Genomic DNA, 23,006 nt, shown 5'->3' on the forward strand with positions numbered 1-23,006 from the left:
TTATATTATTCAATAAAATAAACAAAAAATACAAGCTACAAAAAGTGACTGAGGGAAAAAAAATCCAAAAACTTCCAGTACTTTAAGAAAGGCAAATGACAGAAGATAAATGGTCTAATGTCAAATGAAGAAGGCCACTCTTTCTCCCCCCACTTCTTGTTCTTTGGTTCATAACTCTTTCTTAACAGTTAAAAAAATCATGGCACAAAGATCAAAAGAATTAAGAAACTAAAAGTAAAGGGTATTGATTAACTTCACTTTGAAAATGTTTAACAGCTGAATAATTTTTTTTTTTTTTTAAAGACAACTTTATAAAAATTCTGTTTGATCAGCTGGGTACAGTGGCTCATGCCTGTAATCCCAGTACTTTGGGAGGCTGAAGTGGGCGGATCACCGGAGGTCAGGAGTTCGAGACAAGCCTGGCCAACATGGCGAAGGCTTTTTAAAGTCTCTACTAAAAATACATAAATAAGCCAGGCGTGGTGGTGCGTGTCTGCAGACCCAGCTACTTGGGAGGCTGAGGCAAGAGAATCACTTGAACCAGGAGGTGGGACGTTGCAGTGAGCTGAGATCGCGTCATTGCTCTCCAGCCTGGGCAACAGTGAGACTGCACCTCAAAAAAAATGAAATAAAATTGTTTGATCCATTTTTTTCTTTTTGGAAACAAGTATTTCCAAGTAATTAAACCACCTATGTGCAAATTTCCAGACTTACACCACCAGATATCTTCTTAAACAGATAGACTGGTCTTGTGAATACACAGAAAAAGTATGACTTGAGCTCCCAAAGTAGATCTACGGTGGACTTTAGAGTGATCATAAACAAACTGCACGAATTTTGTAGTTCAGTGTTTTTAATATATGAAATCGTTTCACAATATACTTCATTAGATGCCATGGAGATGTAAGATACCTCAGAGACGTTGTAGAAAGTGATCAATATTAACTGCTAACATTAGTATTACAGAAACATATGTGTTATCTAACCTAACTTCCAATTTTGGATAGAATTCAAGGCCTGGTGAGATTAACTCTTGCCTTGAGATGCTTAAATTAAAACATCAAAAAAGGTCAGCAGGGCGTGGTGGCTCACGCCTGTAATTCAAGCACTTTGGAGGCCATGGCGGGTAGATCACCTGAGGTCGGGAGTTCAAGACCAGCCTCACCAACATGGTGAAACCCCGTCTTTAAAAAAAAAGGTCAAAGGGGAATATGCCAGGGGACCTGTAATGTAATTTTCATTACTCTAAAATAAACTACTTTTTTCTAACCTGCTTCATTTTACTTAGGTACTCAAGTCAATTGTATACTCTGAACAAAAATGGAATTGTCCAAATAGATCATGATTCCAAAGGATGATAAAGACACCTGAAACATTCCTGACACTTACAGAAACTATAGACTCACAGAATATTATACATTGAAGATGTAGGGTTTAAAATGCATAAAAGCACAAAGGTTGCAAAAAACATACTATTTCAGCAACTTAATGCCAATAAATACTTTACAATGTAAAGAGCAATCCATCACTGCTTGCATCTTTCAAGCCATCTTGTAAGCAAAGAATTACAATGAGATTTATTGGTAAAAGATGAAAACCTCATAAAATGGAAAGGCGATCATAATCATTACCCTAAATAAAATCAGACTGAATTAATCAGAGGTCCAGAAGAATTAGGAACTTAAAACTTTTGATAAAGCTAAATACCTATTACTTAAATGTGGAACAGCAGACAACCCACATGAGACAACGGCCCAGCAAGAAGGCTGAGACAGAAGTATCCGCACACATTTCCAAACAGAGAAATAGTACCCCTAAAAATCAGTACCCCTAAAAATAAAGACAGGTGGAGACAGAACTCTGGAACAAGTAGAACACAATAATTAGTAGATGGTAGGAACTGTAAACGGCTCCTAATAAAAAGCATAAAAGATTATGGTACAGCTCCTTAAGGAAAATGATAAATCTCTATCTACCCTTAAGGCAGACAAGCAAAAGACAAGTTAAAATTTGCTATACAAGTCCAATGCCATTACAATGAATATAAAAACAGAAATGGATCTAGTTATTTCAGTTCCAGAAAATACCCTAAAGTAGTTAGATCTAGTTCAACAAATAACAACGTTCAAAGGCTTCTTTAACCCAGTTACTCCAATTAGGAAATAACTGGGTTTTCAGATACAGTAAATCCTTACTTAATGTCCTAAGTAGGTTTTTGGAAGCTGTTTCTTTAAGTGAAACGATGTAAAACAAAACTAATTTTAGCATCAGCTAACTGATATAAACAAGAGTTAAATTCCTACAGGGCACTCCTGGTCACAAAAACATCACCAAACTTCTAAGACCCAAAACACTTATACAATTAACACTGAAATAAATGTGAGCCATATATACATTTAAGAAAGATTAATAGAAACAAGATAATTATTTACCCAATTATTGCAGTTCAGGGTCACAGTGGCCCAAGCCGATCCCAGCATCTCAGGGTACAAGGTGGGAACCATCCCCGGACAGGACGCCATTTCATGGCTGGGTGCACTCAAACACATACCTACATTCACTGCAATGGGGACAATGTAGACATACTAATTCACCTAACGTGCACACCTTTGGGATATGGAAGGAAACTGGAGTAGTCAGAGAAGACCCACGCAGACACGGAGAAAGTGCAAGCTCCACACACAGAGTGGCCTAGGTTGGGAATGTTTTTTCTCATCAACATTATAAGGAAATGACACTGAACGAAATGAGGTTGTTTGAGGACCTGCTGTATTTGTACTGGAGGAGGAAACAGGTGAAGTGTCCTGCATTCCTTTTTCCTGTTTTAAAACAGCACTTAGCCCTCAACTTTCAACATTTCTCAGTTTCAAATAAGTCAAATTTAGCTAAATAAAACTCAACACTAAGCAAAATGAAGGGGGAAAAAAACCTAGAACAGAAACAAATATGAAAATGGATAAAACCTCACTCTTTTACTAATTCTAATGTACTTCATAAAGTACAGCGCTTAACTTCATTGCTAAAAAGGCTAAAATGAACTCTACTTCAACGGAGTCCTTAAAGGAAAAAATGTATTTAGCCAAAATTCCTACACAAGAAAGCCATATGGAGACCCACAGAGAACAGAGAACTCTGCTGGTCTCAGTTCACAGCAGCAGGAGAGTTCTACTATCACAAACACCCACAAGTAAAGCTCCATCTTACTGAGCCTCTTACTATTCAGTCTTGCTCCGGTTACTTTCAAACACTTTCCAACCTTCCAAACATGGGATTGACGATGCAGAATAGCTAGTTTGATGTTTTTCCTGCTGAATTTTTTTTTTTTTTTGCCAGATATTGATTTTCCAAATCTGGAGAAATTGAGGGTTGGAGGTAGGAGAGAGGTTCTGCTCGTGAAAACCTTTATTTACAGTAATGCAATAACACAGGTACTATTGCCTTTAAAGCAGAGACACTAACAGCAGGTCTTCCAGTCCCTCCAGTGTGATTTAAGTGACATGCTAGCAAGAGACGCAATATGGTCCCTCAATAGTACTAAGTGAGTAGAAATCTTAGGAATCACAAAGAAAAGGAATAACATGTAGACTGAATTCCAGCTTACTACTCACCAACGTGTAAGTTCACTGAAGCTATGATACTTCAGCCAAACAATTTCAAAAGTAACATCCCCTTGATGAAAAAAAAGCAAGGAACTTATGATGTCACAATGACAAGAGTCTCTAAGGATATAAACTGTAGGTTATGTATTTTAGGTGTGCCAAGTATGCTATTCAACAAGTCTTCATTGTATTAGAAAATTCTTGGAGTTCTCTCTGGTTCTGTACTGCATACACAAATCCTTCATCCTGACAAATCTAGGCTGCTAATAGAGCACCTGGTTAATTTGTCTTAATCATAGAGATTCTCTATAAAATAGCAGTTGTCACATCTGTTTTGTTTCATTAGATGATTACTTGCATAGGTAAGTAGACTGAAGGCAGTTAAAGTTTTCTTATTGTCCCAAACTTCAATGAAGTTGGCTTTTCTCTACTTCCCTGCCATTTTTTCTAAAAGTTATAAAACATTCCTTAATCCCACTGAACCCCCATTCCCAAATTCATGTTTGTGATGGAATATTGTCCTTCAGGACATGGTAGGCTTTGAAAATATCTAGCTCCTCATAAGCTTACCCTGATAAAGTCCATTCACATTCATGTCAACTCAAACATTGTAAAGACTCCTGGCCTACAAATGCTCACTCCTTAAACACAGGAAAGACTGAAGACCACAGACATTTTAAGATTTAATTTTATTGACTACCCAAGGAAAAAGTCTACGGTATTTGTCTCTTAGAAAAAACTATTCTCTTTGAGTCAGTTATCCTAGAATAGCAATCTTAGACTACAGAGAATGCTAAATGTGGTAGATTTCTGTAAGTGGCTAGTTATGAATGATTCATTAGTAGCTAATAAACAGAATTGTTTGAGTTACCACCTTAGACAAGCATTATACTGGTTGTTTTTACAAACATTATTACATTGACTCTTCACACCAGTCCTTCAAGGTATAAATCATTATCTCAATTTTACTAATAAACTTGAGGCTCAGAGGTTAAAGTAACTTTCTCCAGACCGTAATCTGGTAAGTAGTAGATCTACATTTTAAACCAGTACTGACTGATACTGAAGTCCCTCAGTCAGGCTTAAAAAACAAAAAGTAATCCAAATACCAAATTCATGGATGAAAATGGAATCGACTACAGGAGGAAAAAACTATCCCTTAAAAAAAAAAAAACCTGCTGTACTTCATTTTTTGGAACATATTTCTCTCTCTGCGCTGATCTCACAGGTGCTGTTTATGACAACAAACATGCACATCTGTAGGGGTGAACTGACAGACACAAAGCAGGACAGCCTGAACTCTCTTCCTATATTTAGATCCTTCAGCTCAGCTCTTAATTGCATAATTTAATCAGGACCCTCTAGAAGGGAAACACATCCATATTCATCACAGGCATCAAAGGAAACATCTTTACAAGTTATATCCTTTTACAAACCAACATATGGTCTCACGCCACTCTCCCAATTGTTGAACTCCTCCTCTGGGAAGAGCATGGAATTTTATTTCTTTTTATCACTTGAAAAAATCACTTCCCTCCTAATTCAGTAAAACTGGGTGGAGGCCACTTCCTCCACAGGTGAGAGAAATAAAACTTGTTGATCTGTCATTGTCAGGAATTTTAAAGTTAACCATTTATTTTACATATTTTCAAAATGGAAACAAAAGGCAGACAAAACCCAGAATGAGAAAGAGAAAGTAGGGCACATTCTTCATACTTTCAAATAAAACCTCTAACCATCTTTTGTCATTTTAAGATGGCTTCTAAATTAGAAAACAAGAGTCCTTAACTTGAAAAGGTTTGAACTGCAGCTCTCCACTTAAGTAGCTGTATTTTCAAGAAAACAACTCTGAGCCTCAATTTGCTTTTCCACAAAATTGTGATACCACCGCCCAATCCACTGGGTTGTTATGCAGATTAAACCTGAATATGAAAGACTTACTTCAAAATTATAACATGCCGAAAAACAAAAGTGATTTATTAACACAGTAGGTTCACAAATAAGGCTAATTTAAATATTTTGCATATGCAAAAAAATGAGGTTTACAGTCTAGTTTTTGTCTGTTTAATGAAGTTCTAACTTCATACAAAAAAAGAAAAACTGATAACCACTACAGTAATTCAATTCACTCAACAAACAGGTATCACGTGCCAGGCACTATTCTAAGCACTAGAAACGCAGCACTGAAAGAGAAAAAAAAGTTTTTCAAAGTCCCTGACTGTGCCTTGATGGGGCCTACATTCTGGTGGTCAAGGAAAGCCTCATTGCGAATGTGATATCTGAACAGCCCTCTGAAAAGGGATATCTGGGGAAGTGCAGTCCAAGCAGAGAGAAGAGCAATTGCAAAAGCCATTTGGGCCATTTGGCAAGAATGTTCCTGAGATGTTCAAGCAACAGCAAGGAGTCCTCACTGGGGCTGGAATGGAGTGAGTGAGAGAAGAGAAATGGGAGATGAGGACAGAGAGATCACAGGGGCAGGTATGTGCGGGGCCCATAGGGACTTCAGAGCTTTTGCTCCAAACTGAGATGGAAACACCGAGAGATCTGAGCAGAGGAGAGATCATCCAGCTTACAGTTTAACAGAATTACTATGGCTTGCTGGGTTGAGAACATACTGAAAGATGCAGGGATGGAAGTAGGGACTGGTGGGTAGGGAGACCAGTTAGAAAGCTATGGCAATTATTAAGGTGCGAGATGATAAAGATTTCAATCAGCATGGCAGAAGTCGTCAGATTTGGGATATATTCTCAAAGTATAGACATGAACAAATAATACTTCACTGCTTATGTAAATAAAGAAAATAACCACAAGATTGGAGAATTGTTTAATTTTTAGAAGTATGAAATCTCATATTATGGGGACTATGAGACTGAGTGAGATTTTTTTTTTCTTTTACAGAATCTTTCCAGCCAGAGATTGAGTATCTGAGGTAGGACCAAAGACAAGGCCACTGGAGGAGAAGCAGTCCAAGAATGATGGACTAAATATCCATAATTCCTGTACAAGAATACAGGCTGAGTATCCCTTATCTGAAATGCTTGGGACCAGATGGTGTTTCAGATTCCAGATATTTTTGGATGTTAGAATATTCTGAATACACATAATGAGGTATCTTGGGGATGGGACACAAGTCTAAACATAAAATTCATGTACGTTTCATCTATACCTTATGCACATAGGCTGAAGAGTAATTCTTTTTCTCCTGAGACAGGGTCTTGCTCTGTCGCCCAGGCTGGAGTGCAGTGGCATGGCTCACTGCAGCCTAGACCTCCTGGGCTCAAGTGATCCTCCCACCTCAGCCTCCTGAATAGCTGGGGCCACAGGCAAGTGCCACCTCACCTGGCTAATTTTTGGATTTTTAGTAGTGACAGGGCTTTGCCATGTTGCCCAGGCTGATCTCGAACTTCTGAGCTAAGTGATCCACTGCTTCAGCCTCCCAAAGGGTTAGGATTACAGGCATGAGCCACCATACCTAGCCAATGTTATACCATAATTTTAATAATTTTGTACACAAAAAAAGTTTTGACTGTGTTTTCACTGTGACTTGTCACATGAAGTTAAGCGTAGAATTTTCCACTTGTGGTGCCACATCAGTCCTCAAAAAGTTTTGGATCTTGGAGCATTTTGAATTTTTGGATTAGGGTTGCTCAACCAAGGGAACAACAACTAGGAGTTAAATCTTGCAGGAATTAGAGTGAATGATATGGGCAGTGGGGCAGAAAATGACTAACAAGGAAGGGTAATGAGTGGTATAATTTTACGGGATAGTCAAAGCTAGGTGTTTTTTATAGAGGATGCTAGAAGAATGGTCTGAAGGTAGCAAGAAGAGGTAACAGGTTTATGGGAGAAAGCAGCCACGGCTTGAGAAAGCCACAGGGGAAATGGCAACCTTAGATGAGCACACTCAAAGATCCATGTTTAAGGATGTTCATGTTCTAAATAACACAGGTGCCTAACAATAATGGAATGATTAAATAAATTATGGTACATTTGACTATGACGTAACTGTTAACAAAAGAAAAGACAGATGGACTTCCATGTACAATACTACCATGAAAAGGAAACCTTACCGCAACTGTTCAGTAAGAAGTGGTAAACAGTACCTATAGTATGGTCTCTTTTTAAAAACGCAAATAGAAACAAAAACTGTCTATGTATATACATGTGCAATTTTAAAGGCCTGGAAAAAAAATAAAGGAAACTGAACAAGCAGTTACCTTTAAGAGTGAGCTGGGTGCAAGGGAGTGCAGGAGAGCCAATTACTTTTACTCTTAACCAAATGCTGTTTTCAAATTTAAAACCCCAACAATAAAAAGAAATAAAAACTGAAAGGAAGTAAGAGAGCTATTTCTACATAGCCCTAGAAGACAGCATTATGACCAACAGGTGGCAAGATACATCTTCTTATAAAGGAAAAAAATAATTTCAAAGTGTATCTGCATAGGATTTTCAGAGAAATGTATTCTGGTAAAATACATGACCCTATTCTAGGTTAATATGATATAGATAGGAATGGAATGTATGCTTTTATTAAGCATCCAGGCACATAATCAAAGAATTCCATTTCACAAAATGGCACATTATAACTAAAAAGTTTCCCTCCCATATTAGACCCTTACTCCCCTTTCTATTAACTATTCAAATAGCCAATAAATTTTTCAATGCACGAACTTCTTACTAAATAAAAATGTTATATGTTATTCAAGTATCTTCATGAGCAATTTAGTCCTGTCCTTTTTCCATTACAGAAATCTGTTATTTGAAAGAATAACTTCTAAAAATCAAAGTTTATATAACCACTGAAACAAACACTGAGATCGGCCAGATTTCACTCTCCTTCATATGACAATCAGTGACAGACTCTTTCAATCTGCCAAAAACTGGACTGGAATTGCAAACATTCACTTGGCCACCTCAGAGGAGAAACTGAACAAACAGCAGCAGCAACCCTCTTCCAGAATGTGAGAGCTCCCTCACCTAAGACCTAAAAGAAGCAAAAGCAAAGTTTTTCACTGGTTTTACAGAAATAATGCTTTAGATATAAGCAACCATCACCTACAGAATTAGGTGAGATCTGTACCCATGAATCTAGGCCTTTCTACCTCTGATCACTTGTTTAGTACAATCTTATCTGCTAACTTCCCTAAAGTAACTTATTTACCAATTACAATGGAAAAACCCAAGACAATATTCTCAGAAGGCTTCAGAACCCAAGTTCTCCTCCTTCACGTGCTGAACTACTAAGAAGGCTTTAGTTTCCATTTATCCACTATTTAACTGAACAAATTTGTGAGCCCTCATCACCAACATAAAGCTGCAGTAGAAAGAAAACGACAGTTCCCATCACCATCAAGCTTATAAAGTGGGTATGGGAGAGATGGGAGAACCATATCAGATGGTAGACTGTGATAAAAGTCACAGGACCACTTGTTCAGGCTCTTCATCTAAAGAGAAACATACATGCAGACAAAGCGGCCTACAGTCTGTGCTACAATGACATCTTCCACACCTTCTGAGCTGTGTTACTTACCCTACAATGGAAATCCAAATGGTCTAACTATCAAACACCTGCATTAGTGGGTATGGAAAACGGAACGGATAATCCAAAGCAGCCTTACTAATAATTAACTATTGCTGCTACAATGTATTATGATTCAACAAAGAAAGCTTTTAATCATTTATATTTTGCTTATACTATTAATAAAGCTACAATATGCCCTGAGAACACAGCAAATTCTAGAGAAATGCCTATTTAAGATTTAAAAATTGCTGTGAAAAATCTGTAAACGGATGACAGTTAATTATAGTGTTTTAGTATATTATAAAAACATAAAGACAAACATTTTATCATATAAATCACTTTTGGAATGCAGAGTATAGGCATAAAACAGACTTTTACAGAACGCATGAAATATACTAGTTTGAAAACTCACAAAACTTTTATCACTATCACCACCAACTTCAAAGGGAGAAAGTAGTAGGTGGTTTTATGGGAAACACTGGATAAAAGTACATCCATGGACTCCATCAATTTTCAACAGAAGTATAATCATCCCTCGGTATACCTGGGGCACTGGTTCCCAGATCCAACCACCCAATACCAAAATCCTTGCATACAGGTCTCAGTGGACCCTCTGGAACTCATGCATAAACAAAAAGCTCGCCCTCTGCATGTTCAGGTTTCACATTCTGTGAATACTGTATTTTCTATCCACTTTTGATTGAGAAAAAAATCTGGGTATAAGTGGACCCAAGCAGTTTGAGCCTTTGTTGGTTAAGGGTCAACTATATTAAAAAACAATCAAAAATCATCCTTATATCATTCTCATTACCACAACCACCACCATAATGAATCACCATGCACTGTTCTGAGCACCTTAAATTTATTAAATAGCTCTCTTAATCCTTCTATGAGTTCTATAAAATAACTACTATTTTACAGATGACAAAACTGAGGTACAAAAAGGTTAAGGAACCTGCCAAGGTAACCCCTCTACTGCTTCTCCTCAGTCACCCCCTTCTTGGTCTGATGCATAAGGCAGAAGAACTAATGGGAAAGGATTTGCTCATAGTTTTAAAAAATGCCCTCCATCTCCTTCCCTTCCCCTTCTAATTTATTCTTGTTTTTGCTGTTGCTTTCCTTCTTGATATCTTCCCACTCTGTTAGGACATGAAAAAACCAAGAGTTTTATTAGTGTAGCAGTAACAAAATTAAATTCATTTTAATCTAAAGATCTTAGAATAAGACATTATAAGCTATATCCTTCAACAAGACATCAGAAAATGGGCACCATTAGCTCTTGTATGTCCAAATCTTAATAATCCTTTTCTCATGATGAATCTGTAGAACATTAAAATTAAACTCCTTTTAAGAAATTCATTTTCTTGACCCAGGCGCAGTGGCTCACACCTGTAATCCCAGGACTCTTGGAAAATCAAGGTGGAAAGATTGCTTGAGGCTCAGAGTTTGAGACCAGCCTGGGCAATATAGCCTTTACAAAAAAAAAAAAAAAAAAAAAAAATGCCAGGCACTGTGGTGCATGCCTGCAGTCTCAGCTCCTTGAAAGGCTAAGACAGGAGGATCACTTGGGCCCAAGAGTTCAAAGTTACAGTAAGCTGTGATCACACCATTGGACTCCAGCCTCCAGCCTGGGTGACATAGCAAGACCCTGTCTATTAAAAAAAGAAAGAAAGAAAGAAAGAAAGAAAGAAAGAAAGAAAAAAGAAAGAAAGAAAGAAAGAAAGAAAGAAATTAATTCATTTTCTTTACATTCCCACTAATTATTTTAAGATCCTTTATTGAAAACATAAAACAAAAATGGTGAGCTCTCTTTTTCTTGAGGTTAATACTTTTCTAATCAAGTAAATGTAGAGATAAAGAAAACTAAAGGAATCTTGCAGGTATATTTTAATATAGGTAAGATACTAAGATATTAATTTTAACACCTAATACACAGTTGTAAGTCACAATGCTACTTACAGATAATGGCAAAAATAGTACTCTGCACTCTGAATGATTTGGGGTAAAGGGTAAGGGAAGTGGGAAGATAAAGCACACAAATTGTGTGCTGGTGTGGCAGAAACGGTCATGACACTACCACTTCAGTTATCCCATTTGTCTTCTGATCTCCCTTTTCATCCTCTATTTCAGGGTTCCTCAACTTTAACATTACAAGATGTTTGGTTGCATCTCTGACCTCTACCCACTAGAAGCTATTTGCAACCCTCCAGCCCCTCCCTCCCAGTTGTGACAACCAAACATTTTTCTAACATAGCCAGATAAGCCACAGCTCTATACTGCCACTTTTCTTCTTTTCTCTTTGCAATATAAGCACCTCAGGCCTCGACAGCTTTCTATAACTCGTTTCTAGACTCTGGGACTCACAGAACTGCTGATTCTTCCACAAGGGGAAGAGGGAAACATGTCAAACACACACACCCTTTCTATCTCTGTTCTTCTCAACGAAAAGAAAGGGGAAGCAAAGCAGTCAATCCTCAGAACTTAACTAGTGAGTCTGAGCACTCACAACCGGCATCACACAGTGCTGGGTGCTACCAAGTATAAAAGACATGGTTCATAACCACAATGAACTCACAATATACCATATTATATTTCCTGATGTAGTTCTAAAAACCACAAAAAGAAAACATTCACTCATCAAGTACCTACTGTGTGTCAGGCCAACCACTCTTAATATTGCTGGATATTAACAATATTTTTTCTTTCTGAATATTAACAATATTAATATTCCCTGTGGTACTTTGTGAAAGAATCCTTACCATAATCCGTCGATAGGACGGGCCCAGGCATTTTTGTGGTGGTGGCTGTTCATACAATTCTAATGAATAGACAAGGGAGAACCAGTACCGTGCTAACACAAAGATCATAAAGACACTGTCCATACCCTCAAGGAACTCAGTCTAAACAGTTAATAAGGTAACTGTAGTAAAAAGTATTACAACAGATGCTAGACTAAACAAGCAGGTTTGTATTGTTCCTCAAAGTTAGAAGATCCTCAGTGCAGGTCTTAAACCTACAATCCCTTATCCCAACTTTATGAAGCTGTCTAAGAGACATACTATGAACATAAGCATAAACAGAAATATGGACACTCAAAACCTTGCTAAAAGAATGAACTAAGGTAGAACTGGGCCAGAGGCAAAAGCTCTAACAATTCCATCAGATTGGAAAAGAACGCAATCCCTTGATTTTAAAACATGATCCCAACTGTAAGTAAAACAGCTTCAAATGTATAATCTCCTCTTACCAATTAGACTACTTCTTCAGGGCAGAAAATGATTTACACTTTCCTCTACCCTACCCAAAACATAGTCCAGTGCTGGATGCACAGTAGGAATACATGAAATACTTGCTGAATTGATTAACATCAGCTTAATAAAAAAGCAGAACTCCACAGTGAGGATGCACCCCTTTTAAAGGAGCCTTTTCTAGAATACAGAACATCTCAGCCCACACAAATTGACAACTCTTCAGCAAATATATGCTATAAATAAATGCAAATAAATGCTATAAATAGTTTTTGTGCCAACATTTAAATGATAATCAAGTTAATTTTGTTCACAGTTAACAGAAAAACATTTAAACTAATCAAATATTCCCTCAAGCTTGAGTAAACTAAACAGAAGTCCTAGCAAACAAACATAAACACACGGAAAATAAAGGGGTTGCTATTAATTATGTTGTACTGCAAAGCTGGCAATGGGCAAAAAGCAAAACAGGAAGCTGTAATAGATGAGATGGCAAGCTATACACAACCAGCTGTATAATTTCTACAGCAACATTCACTGCATCGTTATTCTCTTTCATGAAAAGCTACTGTCTCTGATAAAATTAAGACCCATTTTCCTGGCTCTACCACTTAGCCCAGGAGTTTGAGTGCCAGGTCTCACCAATGCATACCACTTCAGGGCCCGCACTCCCAGTCACGCCTCACTCAGAAAGGATGTGAGGATGGGCAGGGGATGCTAGTGGGCCAAGTTGTGAGCCTGAAGGTGAGATTTAAAAGCCTTTTTTATCCAACTTTAAAATGTTTGCAGGTCATTTAAAAGAAAGGAGATGGTAAGACAGAAGACGCGGATAAATTCTGATTCTGTCTAGCGACAAGGTAAGAACCCACTTAAGACTGAATGTAATTCAGTTTGGTAAGGATCCTACCAATAACCACTAGACTCATTCCCTTATGGGAACGATATGAATAGCCTTTTAAACCTGCGATACTGTAAAATATATATTTGGGCTTCAACCTTGTTTCTGGCATACAGCTCCTAAAATCCTTGGAGACTCCAAAGTGATGTCTTTTTGCATGCTAATGCTGACTGTTGGTTGGCAGCACCTAACCAGCTTCTGGATGGTGGCAGGATTAGAGGGTTGAGACTTTCAGCCCCACCCTCCAACCTCAAGGGAGGGGGCAAGGGGCTGAAGGTTAAGTTGATCACCAGTGGCCAACGATATAATTGATCATGCCTATAAAATGAAGCCCCATAAAAGACCAAGAGGACAAGGTTCAGAGAGCTTCTGGACAGCTGAACACGCAGAGGTTCCTGAAGTGTGGCACACCCAGGTTAGGCATGGAAGCTCCATGCCCCCTTCCCCCACACCTTGCCCTATGCATCTCTTCATCTGTATCCTTTTTAATATCCTTTATAATAAATCAGTAAACGTAAGTTTCCCCAAACCCTGTGAGCCTTTCTATCAAATTAAATGAATCCAAAGAGCAGGGTCATAGGATCCCCAACTTGAAGCTAGTCAGCCGGAAGTTCCAGAGGCTTGGACTTATGTTGGAGGTGGGTGGGACTGAACCCTCAATCTGTAGGATCTGATGCTATCTCCAAGTAGTGTCAAAACTGAATTGGAAGACACCCAGCCAGTGTTTGGTGTGTAGGGAAAAACCCACACATTTAATCACAGAAGTATTTTGTGCTGACTGTTGTAGTCTGAGAGCAGAGAGAAAACAGTTTGAATTTTCTACTGACAGAAAACCTATGACCATTATTATCCTTTAAAAAACAAATTTGGAAAATTAAAGACTGATGCCTAACTTTTACGTTTTTTTTTAAACATTATAAGGTTTTACTACAAAGGGAACTTTTCTCACTTTATTTTAATACCTCATAAACTCATCCATCTCAATAATCAAAACCATACTCCAAGACCATCACTGCATCTCACATCAATGAGTAAATGCCACTATAAAATCTAATACTGCAATTCAGGTAGGAGAGAAAGGGGCCTATTTCAACATGCTCTAAGGAGCACTGGTGTCTTCAAGGTTCATCAACTATGCCAGGTGACTGAGAAACTGTGTGTAACTGATAGTCCCTCACATTCTAATAAGGAAACTCCTGGACCAAAACCATGTTATGGAGGGAAGCAGGGTGCCTGCCTCTTACAACTCCACTTTACATACACCTTGTTACCTCCTTGTAACTCCAGATTCTGTTAGTAGACTGGGAAAGTTAGGCTTCCTTTCCTTAAATGAGAAAAGCCCAGTCTTCTCAGACTGGTAACAAAATACAGGAAAAAGGAAGGCATCATCCCCATTTCAATCAAGAGTCTGATCTAGGACATAACCAGAACATTTTACGTTCATTAGTAGTTTTTACTTCTTTTTTGCTTTTCCTTGAGACAGAGTCTCGTTCTGTTGTCCAGACTGGAGTGCAGTGGCACAATCATAGCTCACTGCAGTCTTGAACTGCTAGGTTTAAGCAATCCTTCTGCCTCAGCCTCCTGGGATTACAGGCACAGAACCTTCCCATCAGCAGTTTATATTTTATTTGTTTGTGAATTGCTTGTTCACATCCATTACCAATTTTTCTGTTGGGGTGGTGCTTCCTATTGATATAAGACTTTCTTACAAAGAACAATATCTTGTTGCAAAACTGTTATCTGTCTTTCAGGTTTTGTTTTTGAGTATGTTTGGTCATATAATAAATGCTATCAAATCTATAAAAAGCTTATTGTTTCTGCCTTTGGAGCCATATTTAGAAAGGCCCTGTGGCTGGTTATTAATAACCCTCCCCCCAACGGCATAAATCAATCTCCCCTTTCCTTCTAAAGCTATGACAAGAATCCACTGCAGAATCTTTCTGCATTAGGCATGTATTGGTTTAGTGAAAAAGAAATGTTTTTAACTGTAATGAATGCTACAAGAAAAGCCGCAGAAAAATTCAGAATACAATACTAATTTTTTAAAGTTCTAATCAATTTAAATAACCTTTAAAATCATTAAAGGGATTCTTCTGTTAGTTCAATTTCTATACTTTTCTTAGAAACCTTTATCTAGAATTGTTAGGGAAATGCTCTATCCACAAATACCCAAACTTGATATTTCACTATTTCATTACCAGGATTCTCATGGCTTACCTCTTCTCAGTTCATTTTGTTCATCAGGCTCCTTATGAAGTGGTGTTGGGACTTGGTCTTAAACCCAGGCAATCGACTCTAGAGCCTTATCTCTGAACCCATTTGCTATCCCTAAGCCTACAAGTCCTCAAAGTGATACCCAAAAGTAACAATTAACCTAGTCTCCTATACTGCCTCATCAAACTTTACCCTAGCCTTCCCCGCAACTGTTCAGAATTTGACTTCTCCATAAATTGCCTGGCACACTACCTACATTGGTTCTTCCAAAACTTCTCCAGTATTCCTAAGCTTCCCTTACCATGTGCTGACCTTCCTCTTCACCATCCCAGTGAAAGGACTTACCTCCAACAATACAGGAAAATCAGCAAAAGTGGGCAGGAGCTCTGCTACATGCTTTCATCTCACTCAGACCCCATTCTGTTTCTTCCTCAGACAACTCTCCTTCCTTATCACGGTCAACATTTTGTCACCTGCTAACTCCATCACCTCCAACTGCTCTCTGTCCACTGACTTCTTCCCCTCAACCTTCAAATACGAAGCGGTCTCATCTATCTTAAAATGCAAGTCACTTAAGACAGTATAAGAATCTGTTTCTCACTTCTTAACGTATTCAGTATTCTCTGAAATTGCATTGACATGATTATCTGACTTACTCTCTTTCACCCTGAACTGTACATTTTCCCCTCCAAACCTACTTCCAGAATCTCTCTTCTAGTGCCTTTCTTCCAGTTCCTTCTTTGGTCTACGTCAAACAGCCTCTCAGACAGTCTACTTCAAATTAGCCTCTTTCTTCTATTAATTCCTAACTGTGGGATCCAATGGAAGATTCAATCTACCAGTTCTTTCTCTTTGTGGTTCTCTCATAGTACCCAGTAGATGACTGCAGAGAGTCTAACGTAAAGCTTCCAAGTCCTCGCAAACCTTCAGTTATTTATCTCCAGCTTGCCTGTAGCATACTTCTACCGAGATATCTCACCTTAAATTCAACACATCAAGTCTAATTTATCATTCGCACAATCTTTATTCCTTCTACAACCAGCTCTCCCCTATTCTTAAGTAACACCCTTACTAATTTTCCAGCCACCAAAGTTAGAAACTTAAGGATAATCTCTGACATCTCTTTCTCATTACTTTATAGCCATGTAATCACCAAGCCTTCATGGTTTTTTGTTTTGTTTTACCTAAAATACGCTTCTCTTTCTATGTCTACCAGATATTTATCATCTCACACATAAGTCAATAGCTTTCTTATTGACCTCCTGGCATTGGGTTCTATCCCTCCAGTACAAACTGCATGTTCAAACACTTTCAGTGACTTCTCAATGTTTCCTTATTCTGGCACTCTAAGGCCCTAAAATTCTCACTGGAACTTAACCTTTCCGAGCATCTCCTCCACATCACCATACCAGGCTCCATAAGAACACCCACTGGGGTCAGGCAAGGCTGCTCACTATCTCTGGATCCGTGCTATTTGATATGATAACCACATGCAGCAACTGAAACACAAATTAATTAAAACAAAAAATGCTGTTCCATGTGTGGCTACAGCTACTGTATTAGACAGCACAGAGGTAGTACATTTCCATCACTGCAGATATTCTATTGGACAGTGCTGCTCTACAGATACTCAACACTCATGCTTATCTCCCAAGTTTTCCATGCCATTACTCTGCTATAATGTCCCTCTTCCTTCTACCTATGCAAACTCACATGTCCTTCCATGCCACAGTGGTCCTGATGTGAGCTGTCTGTACAACTTACTCCTATACTATCTTGTAACAACCCTTACAATGTTGCTGCATTTAATTTTTCATTTTTGTGTAGCCCCTAATTATTGAGCCTCAGAACTAATAAATATTCATGGAATAAATGAAGCATACACTTATTACAATACTGCAGCAAAATTATCAAATAAGGGGCCAATTAATATCTCTCCTTCATTAAAAAGATATGTTTCTTTTCCATCTAAACAAACAAAAGATCTTGCATTTAGTTAACTGAATAATGACTTAATTTAATGCCTAATTATAACAGTTGAGAGACAGTCTCCCCCCATCCCCAACCTTTTTTTCTTGCAGCGCTTGAAACTAAAAGAAAAAAAGCTATAAAGGTCTGGAATACTTCTACTTTGCATAAGCATACCACAAAGAAACCATAAAAAAAAAAAAAAAGACAGGGGAAGGATAATAAATGGATAGTTTGAGTAAAAATAACAATCTCAGATTGTAGAGGAATATATTCACAGTAAAGAAGTCCTTAAATTAAGGAGGAACTACAAACAAAGCATTAAAAATTATGTATAAAAATATATTCTGAATCAACAGATAGAACCCTCTCTCCTCCTCTTCCCAAACAGGACCTAGTGAATATTCATTCACATCCTGAGCTCAAAAGCATACAGATGCATAATTAACAACTGTACATTCTTTCTTCAAATCTAGGCTTATTATCTAAAAAAAAAAATTAGTTAAGAAACAAATCTATACCGCAAATCTAGGTTCTTACAAAGAAAAAGCTCCTTTTTCAAACACTAAGAACAGAGAAGAGATTTGGGAGAATCACCAGGTAAGGACTCCCTCACACCCTCGTGGATTTAATGCTTTATTTGCAAGAGAGAGTCTTCTCTAAGGTTCTGATTTTAGCTTATAACAAAAATTATAAAGATGCTGAACTGTTCAAATACTGTAGTTCCCAGTACCTTACTAAAACTCTGGTGTAGTCATTGAAGTGAAACTGCTTATGAAAGTTTTGGCTTTTCTTTTCTGAAAGGTAGTTTCCTTTATGCAAATGAATGTTCTAGAGAAGCCGCTCATTGTTGCAAGTCAGCCAGCAATAACTATAGACATTACTTTTCTGCATATAGGACTAGCCCTGCACCTCTAAAACTGATACCATTGTAATAACACACACCAAAATGAGTATTTTAATTTAGATTTTAAGCAATTACATTAATACTATTTGGCTCTGCCTTTTTTTCCCCCCTTCCTTTTCTTTTTAAAGGTAGCTACAGCAGAGTGACGAAACTACTTCAGGTATTTTTGCTGCAAATCAGATGACAGATCAACAGATTAGACTGAATATTTGTACTACCAGATAACAGCAGGAAAGGAATATAGAGGATTCAAGAGGTTTCAGGTTGGGGCAAAGAGGAGATGTCCCTATTCGTTATCAAAGTACATTCTAAAATCTTGGTACCAAAAAGTAATACCACATATAGAAGTAGCAGAACATTTCATCGACCTCAAAGACATGCTATGACTTAAACCTATTTTCTCCACATTTTAATATTTAAATTATCCTTTTTCTTCTCAGACTTGTCTAACTCTCTCCCTAGTACTCCCTAGCTCCCTAGTATCCCCTAAATACCCCAAACTTTAGCTTTCGGTTAGAAATATGATTTGTTTGTGAGGGTCAAGAGGAGATTTGTGTATTTTACTAGATGTCAGAGCTGCCTGCTTTAATTCGAACTTTGTACAAGCTTCGATCTCCCATTTTCTAATAAGGTTGTATTGATTAAATTAGACATAGGGCTTTTCTCTTCCACCTCCAGAATGAAAAAGAATCAATTTTAATATGTAGAAAATAAGCATTTCTCTATGGTTGTCAGGCTTGATTCCTACTTAGCTCAAACAATGTTAGGTATCAAAAGTCCCTAACGTGTCAAAAAATTCTTCTTTCCCCCCTTCCCTAAATTACGCTGGATATGCTCAGACCAAAGTCTCAGGAACCTAGTGAGCGTGGTAAGGGAAAACAAATAAACAAACAAATGGGCTCTTAATGCTAAGAGGAATCCAGGTCCTGGCTTTCCCTTTTCCAATCACTAGATGGGTAAATTTGAACATCAGTTACCTTCTCTGGATTTCAGATTGTTCACCTTGATATGAACCAACTAGATTCAAAAATCTTTAAAGCAACTTTTAATACTAAATATCTCTATTCTCTGTAAAGAAAATTACAAGTCTTAATGTTTATGAAAGCACTTGGCAGCACAGTCCCATAGACATACTTCACCCAAAAGACATACGATTTGGATAGTTAAGTGTACATATTAACTCATCATGGCATATAAGCATTTTTGGATAGGAAGGTGGGAATAAGAAGATACAGGATCCACAGTTTCATCAGATCCTTAAACAGCTCTGACCTTGTAAAACATTTATAAAAATAGATGTTAAATGTTTTTTAAAAAAAATCTCCAACAAGGCCAGGCATGGTGGCTCACACCTCTAATCCCAGCACTTTGGGAGGCCAAGGCGGGTGGATCACGAGGTCAAGAGATGGAGATCATCCTGGCCAACATGGTGAAACCCCGTTTCTACTAAAAATACAAAAAATTAGCTGGGCATAGTGGCATGCGCCTATAGTCCCAGCTACTCAGGAGGCTGAGGCAGAAGAATCGCTTGAACCAGGGAGGTGGAGGTTGCAGTGAGCAGAGATTGCGCCACTGCACTCCAGCCTGGGTGAGGGAGCCAGACTCTGGCTCAAAAAAAAAAAAAAATCCCCAACGAATTTGCAGTTACTATTATTATAGTGTTTAACAGCTCAGGGAAGACGACTAATTTTGGTAAGACAGACAAACTGAATTACTATCCCTAACTTAACATCAGTTCGAGATTATGTAAGAAAATGCAAGAGGAAAGTGATAAGGATTATGCAGAGAAGCAGAGATAAAACTAACTTGGCTTTGAAATGCGTTACTTTCATGTCAGATTTATTCTTCAAATTATGTGCTGCTTAGATAAGCATTATTTTTCTTTTCTTAAACACTTACAAAAGGACGACAGAAGATAGCCTAGAAAGGCACAACAGAAGGTAAATTTATTTAAAGACCTAAAAAAACACAAGCCAAGTCATGTCTATACTGGCATAGTAAAGCACAGCAGAACAAGGACGACTTGGGTCTTCTGAACAAAAGAACAAAAAATATAGTTAATATGGAGTTTCTAGAGCCGGACTGCCTTGATCCCAGCTAAGATTACAAACTATAACTGCTCACTAATTACATAGCCTGAAGCAAGATACTAAATTATTCTGGCCTCAGTTTCTTCACCTGTAAAATGTGCCAACAACAGTACTTATAGAAGTTTTGAGGCTTAAATGAGATATGGGAATTATAAACAATGCCTGGCATACATAAAGTAAAAATTCAGAAAAAAGCTTAGCTACAATTATTTCTCCTCTCTAAGGCTCTAAACCAAATTAGGATCCATGACTTTAAAGCAACTTTTAATACTAAATATAATAATAAATAAAATCTACAGAAAAGTCAAACTCCTTTTATCTAGTAGCTTCAACTGTCCTTCCAAACTGGACTGTAGTTTAAAAAGAACAGCTAGTTAGAAATAAAATTAGTTTATATATGACTTTCCATCTTTAACTCCACAAACTCATTAGTAGAGGTAACAAGTGAGAAGTGGTAAAGGTGCTGGGGCAGCACTGGCTAGCAGAACCTTCTGTGATGACGGAACTATTCTATATATACACTGTCCAGTATGGCAGCCACTAGCGGCTACTAAGCACCTGAAATGTGGTCAGTGCTGAGAAAATGAATTTTTATTTAATTTTAATTTAAACTTAAATAGCTGTAAGTAGCTGAATGCAGTGACTCACACCTGTAATCCCAACACTTTGGGAGGCCGAGGCTGGAGAACAGTTTGAGCAGGAGTTTGAGACTAGCTTGGACAATATGATGAAACCCTGTCTCTACAAGAAATACAAAAACAAATTAGTCAGGCAGGGATGGTGGCAGTGCCTGCAGTCCCAGCAACTTGGGAGGCTGAAGTGGGAGGGCTGACTGGGCCTGGCTGGTCGAGCTATGATAGTGCCACTGTACTCCAGCCTGGGTGACAGAGCAAGACCCTGTCTCAAAAAAATAGAATAAAACAAAATTTCAAAAAAGCTACATGTGAGACTTTATTGGATAGCAGGGCCCTAGATAATCCATAAGCTAAATAAGAATTGTCAGAAATTTAAGCAAAATAAGGATCTTCTTTTTCTGAAATTTTTTATAGGTTCAATTCAAATATCTTTGTTTCCGGTGTAGACCTGGTAAGTTTGACTAGTAAAGAAATTACATGTCAGTTGATACATCAATACAGTGCAAATTCAGTGGTAATAAAAGGATCAGAGTTAAGTACATGGTACTCTGATATTTTAGAAGGTCCCCAAGGCCAAGTTAAATTCAAGCTCACATGAAGCATGATTCACTACACAGCAGTATACAGATTCAGAGCTGCAAAGGTCCTTCTCAGCATCTCTAAAGGAGCTGCTTCTCCTCTACCAAATGAAAAGCTACTTAGACAACGCAGACTGAGCATCTCTGCATTCATCTCAAATTTTTCTTCAAAAATTCATAGCTCTGTAAGCCTTTTCCCTCTTCCAGGAACACTGGTGTTCCTGGCTATCTCAGCCTTTCCACTATAAACAAAACCTATGTACCACCCATATCTGAAGTATAACGCCAGACTCCTGCTTAGCTACCCCTGTAATATGGTTTAATTATGATGACTGAACTAATAGGCTGACATCATAGACTTTTACAGGCTGACCCCATGTCATCCTGATGTATCATTTTGCACCAGTTCAGTGCTGTAAATCAATTTAAGATTTCAAGCAGGTTGAAAAGGCTGGTAATGATGCTTTCTCTGCCGTCTCTGGAGACTCTACATTATACACAACTTACATTATTTATAAAGCCTCAGTGATGCTTCCATTAGCCTTGTAAGACTACACAAATGAGATCTGTTATACACACACACTTGGCCTTGATTATGTAGGCTACTGCAGCTTAAACATGCTTGTCTAATTACACCCAAGTTACTCCTTTTTTTCCAATCTACTAAGTTATTATATTTTATCTTTAACCCAGAATTGCTAGAAATCGAAATTACAAAGTGAAATTTAGTTTTTAGCTAATAAATGTAATAAATGCAGTTGAGAAAATGTGACTTACTTCATCTTAATGCCTTACTAAACGTAGTAGAAATAAAATTAAACTCCAAGAAGTGTTAGAGGTCAATGTTTTTTTAGTTGCCTAAAAACTGTCATTTCTCTAAAACACAAAGATCACCAGCTCTTCAAGGATATGAAACCAAAGGATACAGCAAGAGGAAAAATGTATTTGGTTACATACCTATGGTTGTAGGGGTCAAAACTAAATCAAGGACAAATCCCTACCCTCAGAAGAAACCCGATCCTTCCTGGATCCTCTAGAGGCTCTGGCATCACCCACCTCCAGAAAAATCATCTTTCACGACCCTAGTTAAACTTTCCTAAGAATTGCAGTATTATACCACCAATGATACATCACCTGCACAGAAATATCAAATAACTGAAAATGGGAAAGAGAGTGGGAGAGGGCAGAACAAACACTTTAATCAATATAGCATATTTAGATCTGGCACCTACATCAGAATAACACTGATGCAACAATATTTATACCAATTGAAAATGCTGGGGCAGTGAACACTGGTTCTGCCCCGATTCTTTTTTTAATACAGCTCACCTACCTTCAATACAATTTA

General features: G+C 37.9%; 1 protein-coding gene across 3 annotated transcripts in view; it reads right to left on the reverse strand.

The window, feature by feature from the left end:
• SMAD1 (SMAD family member 1) overlaps positions 1 to 23,006 on the reverse strand; it is a 73,818-nt gene that overhangs the window by 49,205 nt on the left and 1,607 nt on the right. Inside the window, exon 2 of one of the 3 annotated variants that reach the window (XM_012453995.3) lies at positions 2,433 to 2,560. The exons of the other annotated variants lie outside the window; for them this stretch is intronic. The gene's annotated coding sequence lies outside the window, so the exon portion shown is untranslated. The remainder of the gene's footprint in view (positions 1 to 2,432; positions 2,561 to 23,006) is intronic. 3 annotated transcript variants of the gene reach the window in all.

Source organism: Aotus nancymaae, unplaced genomic scaffold (genome assembly GCF_030222135.1).
Source record: "Aotus nancymaae isolate 86718 unplaced genomic scaffold, 86718_ANA_hifiasm-v0.15.2.pri h1tg000033l, whole genome shotgun sequence".
In the NCBI taxonomy this organism is placed as follows: domain Eukaryota; kingdom Metazoa; phylum Chordata; class Mammalia; order Primates; family Aotidae; genus Aotus; species Aotus nancymaae.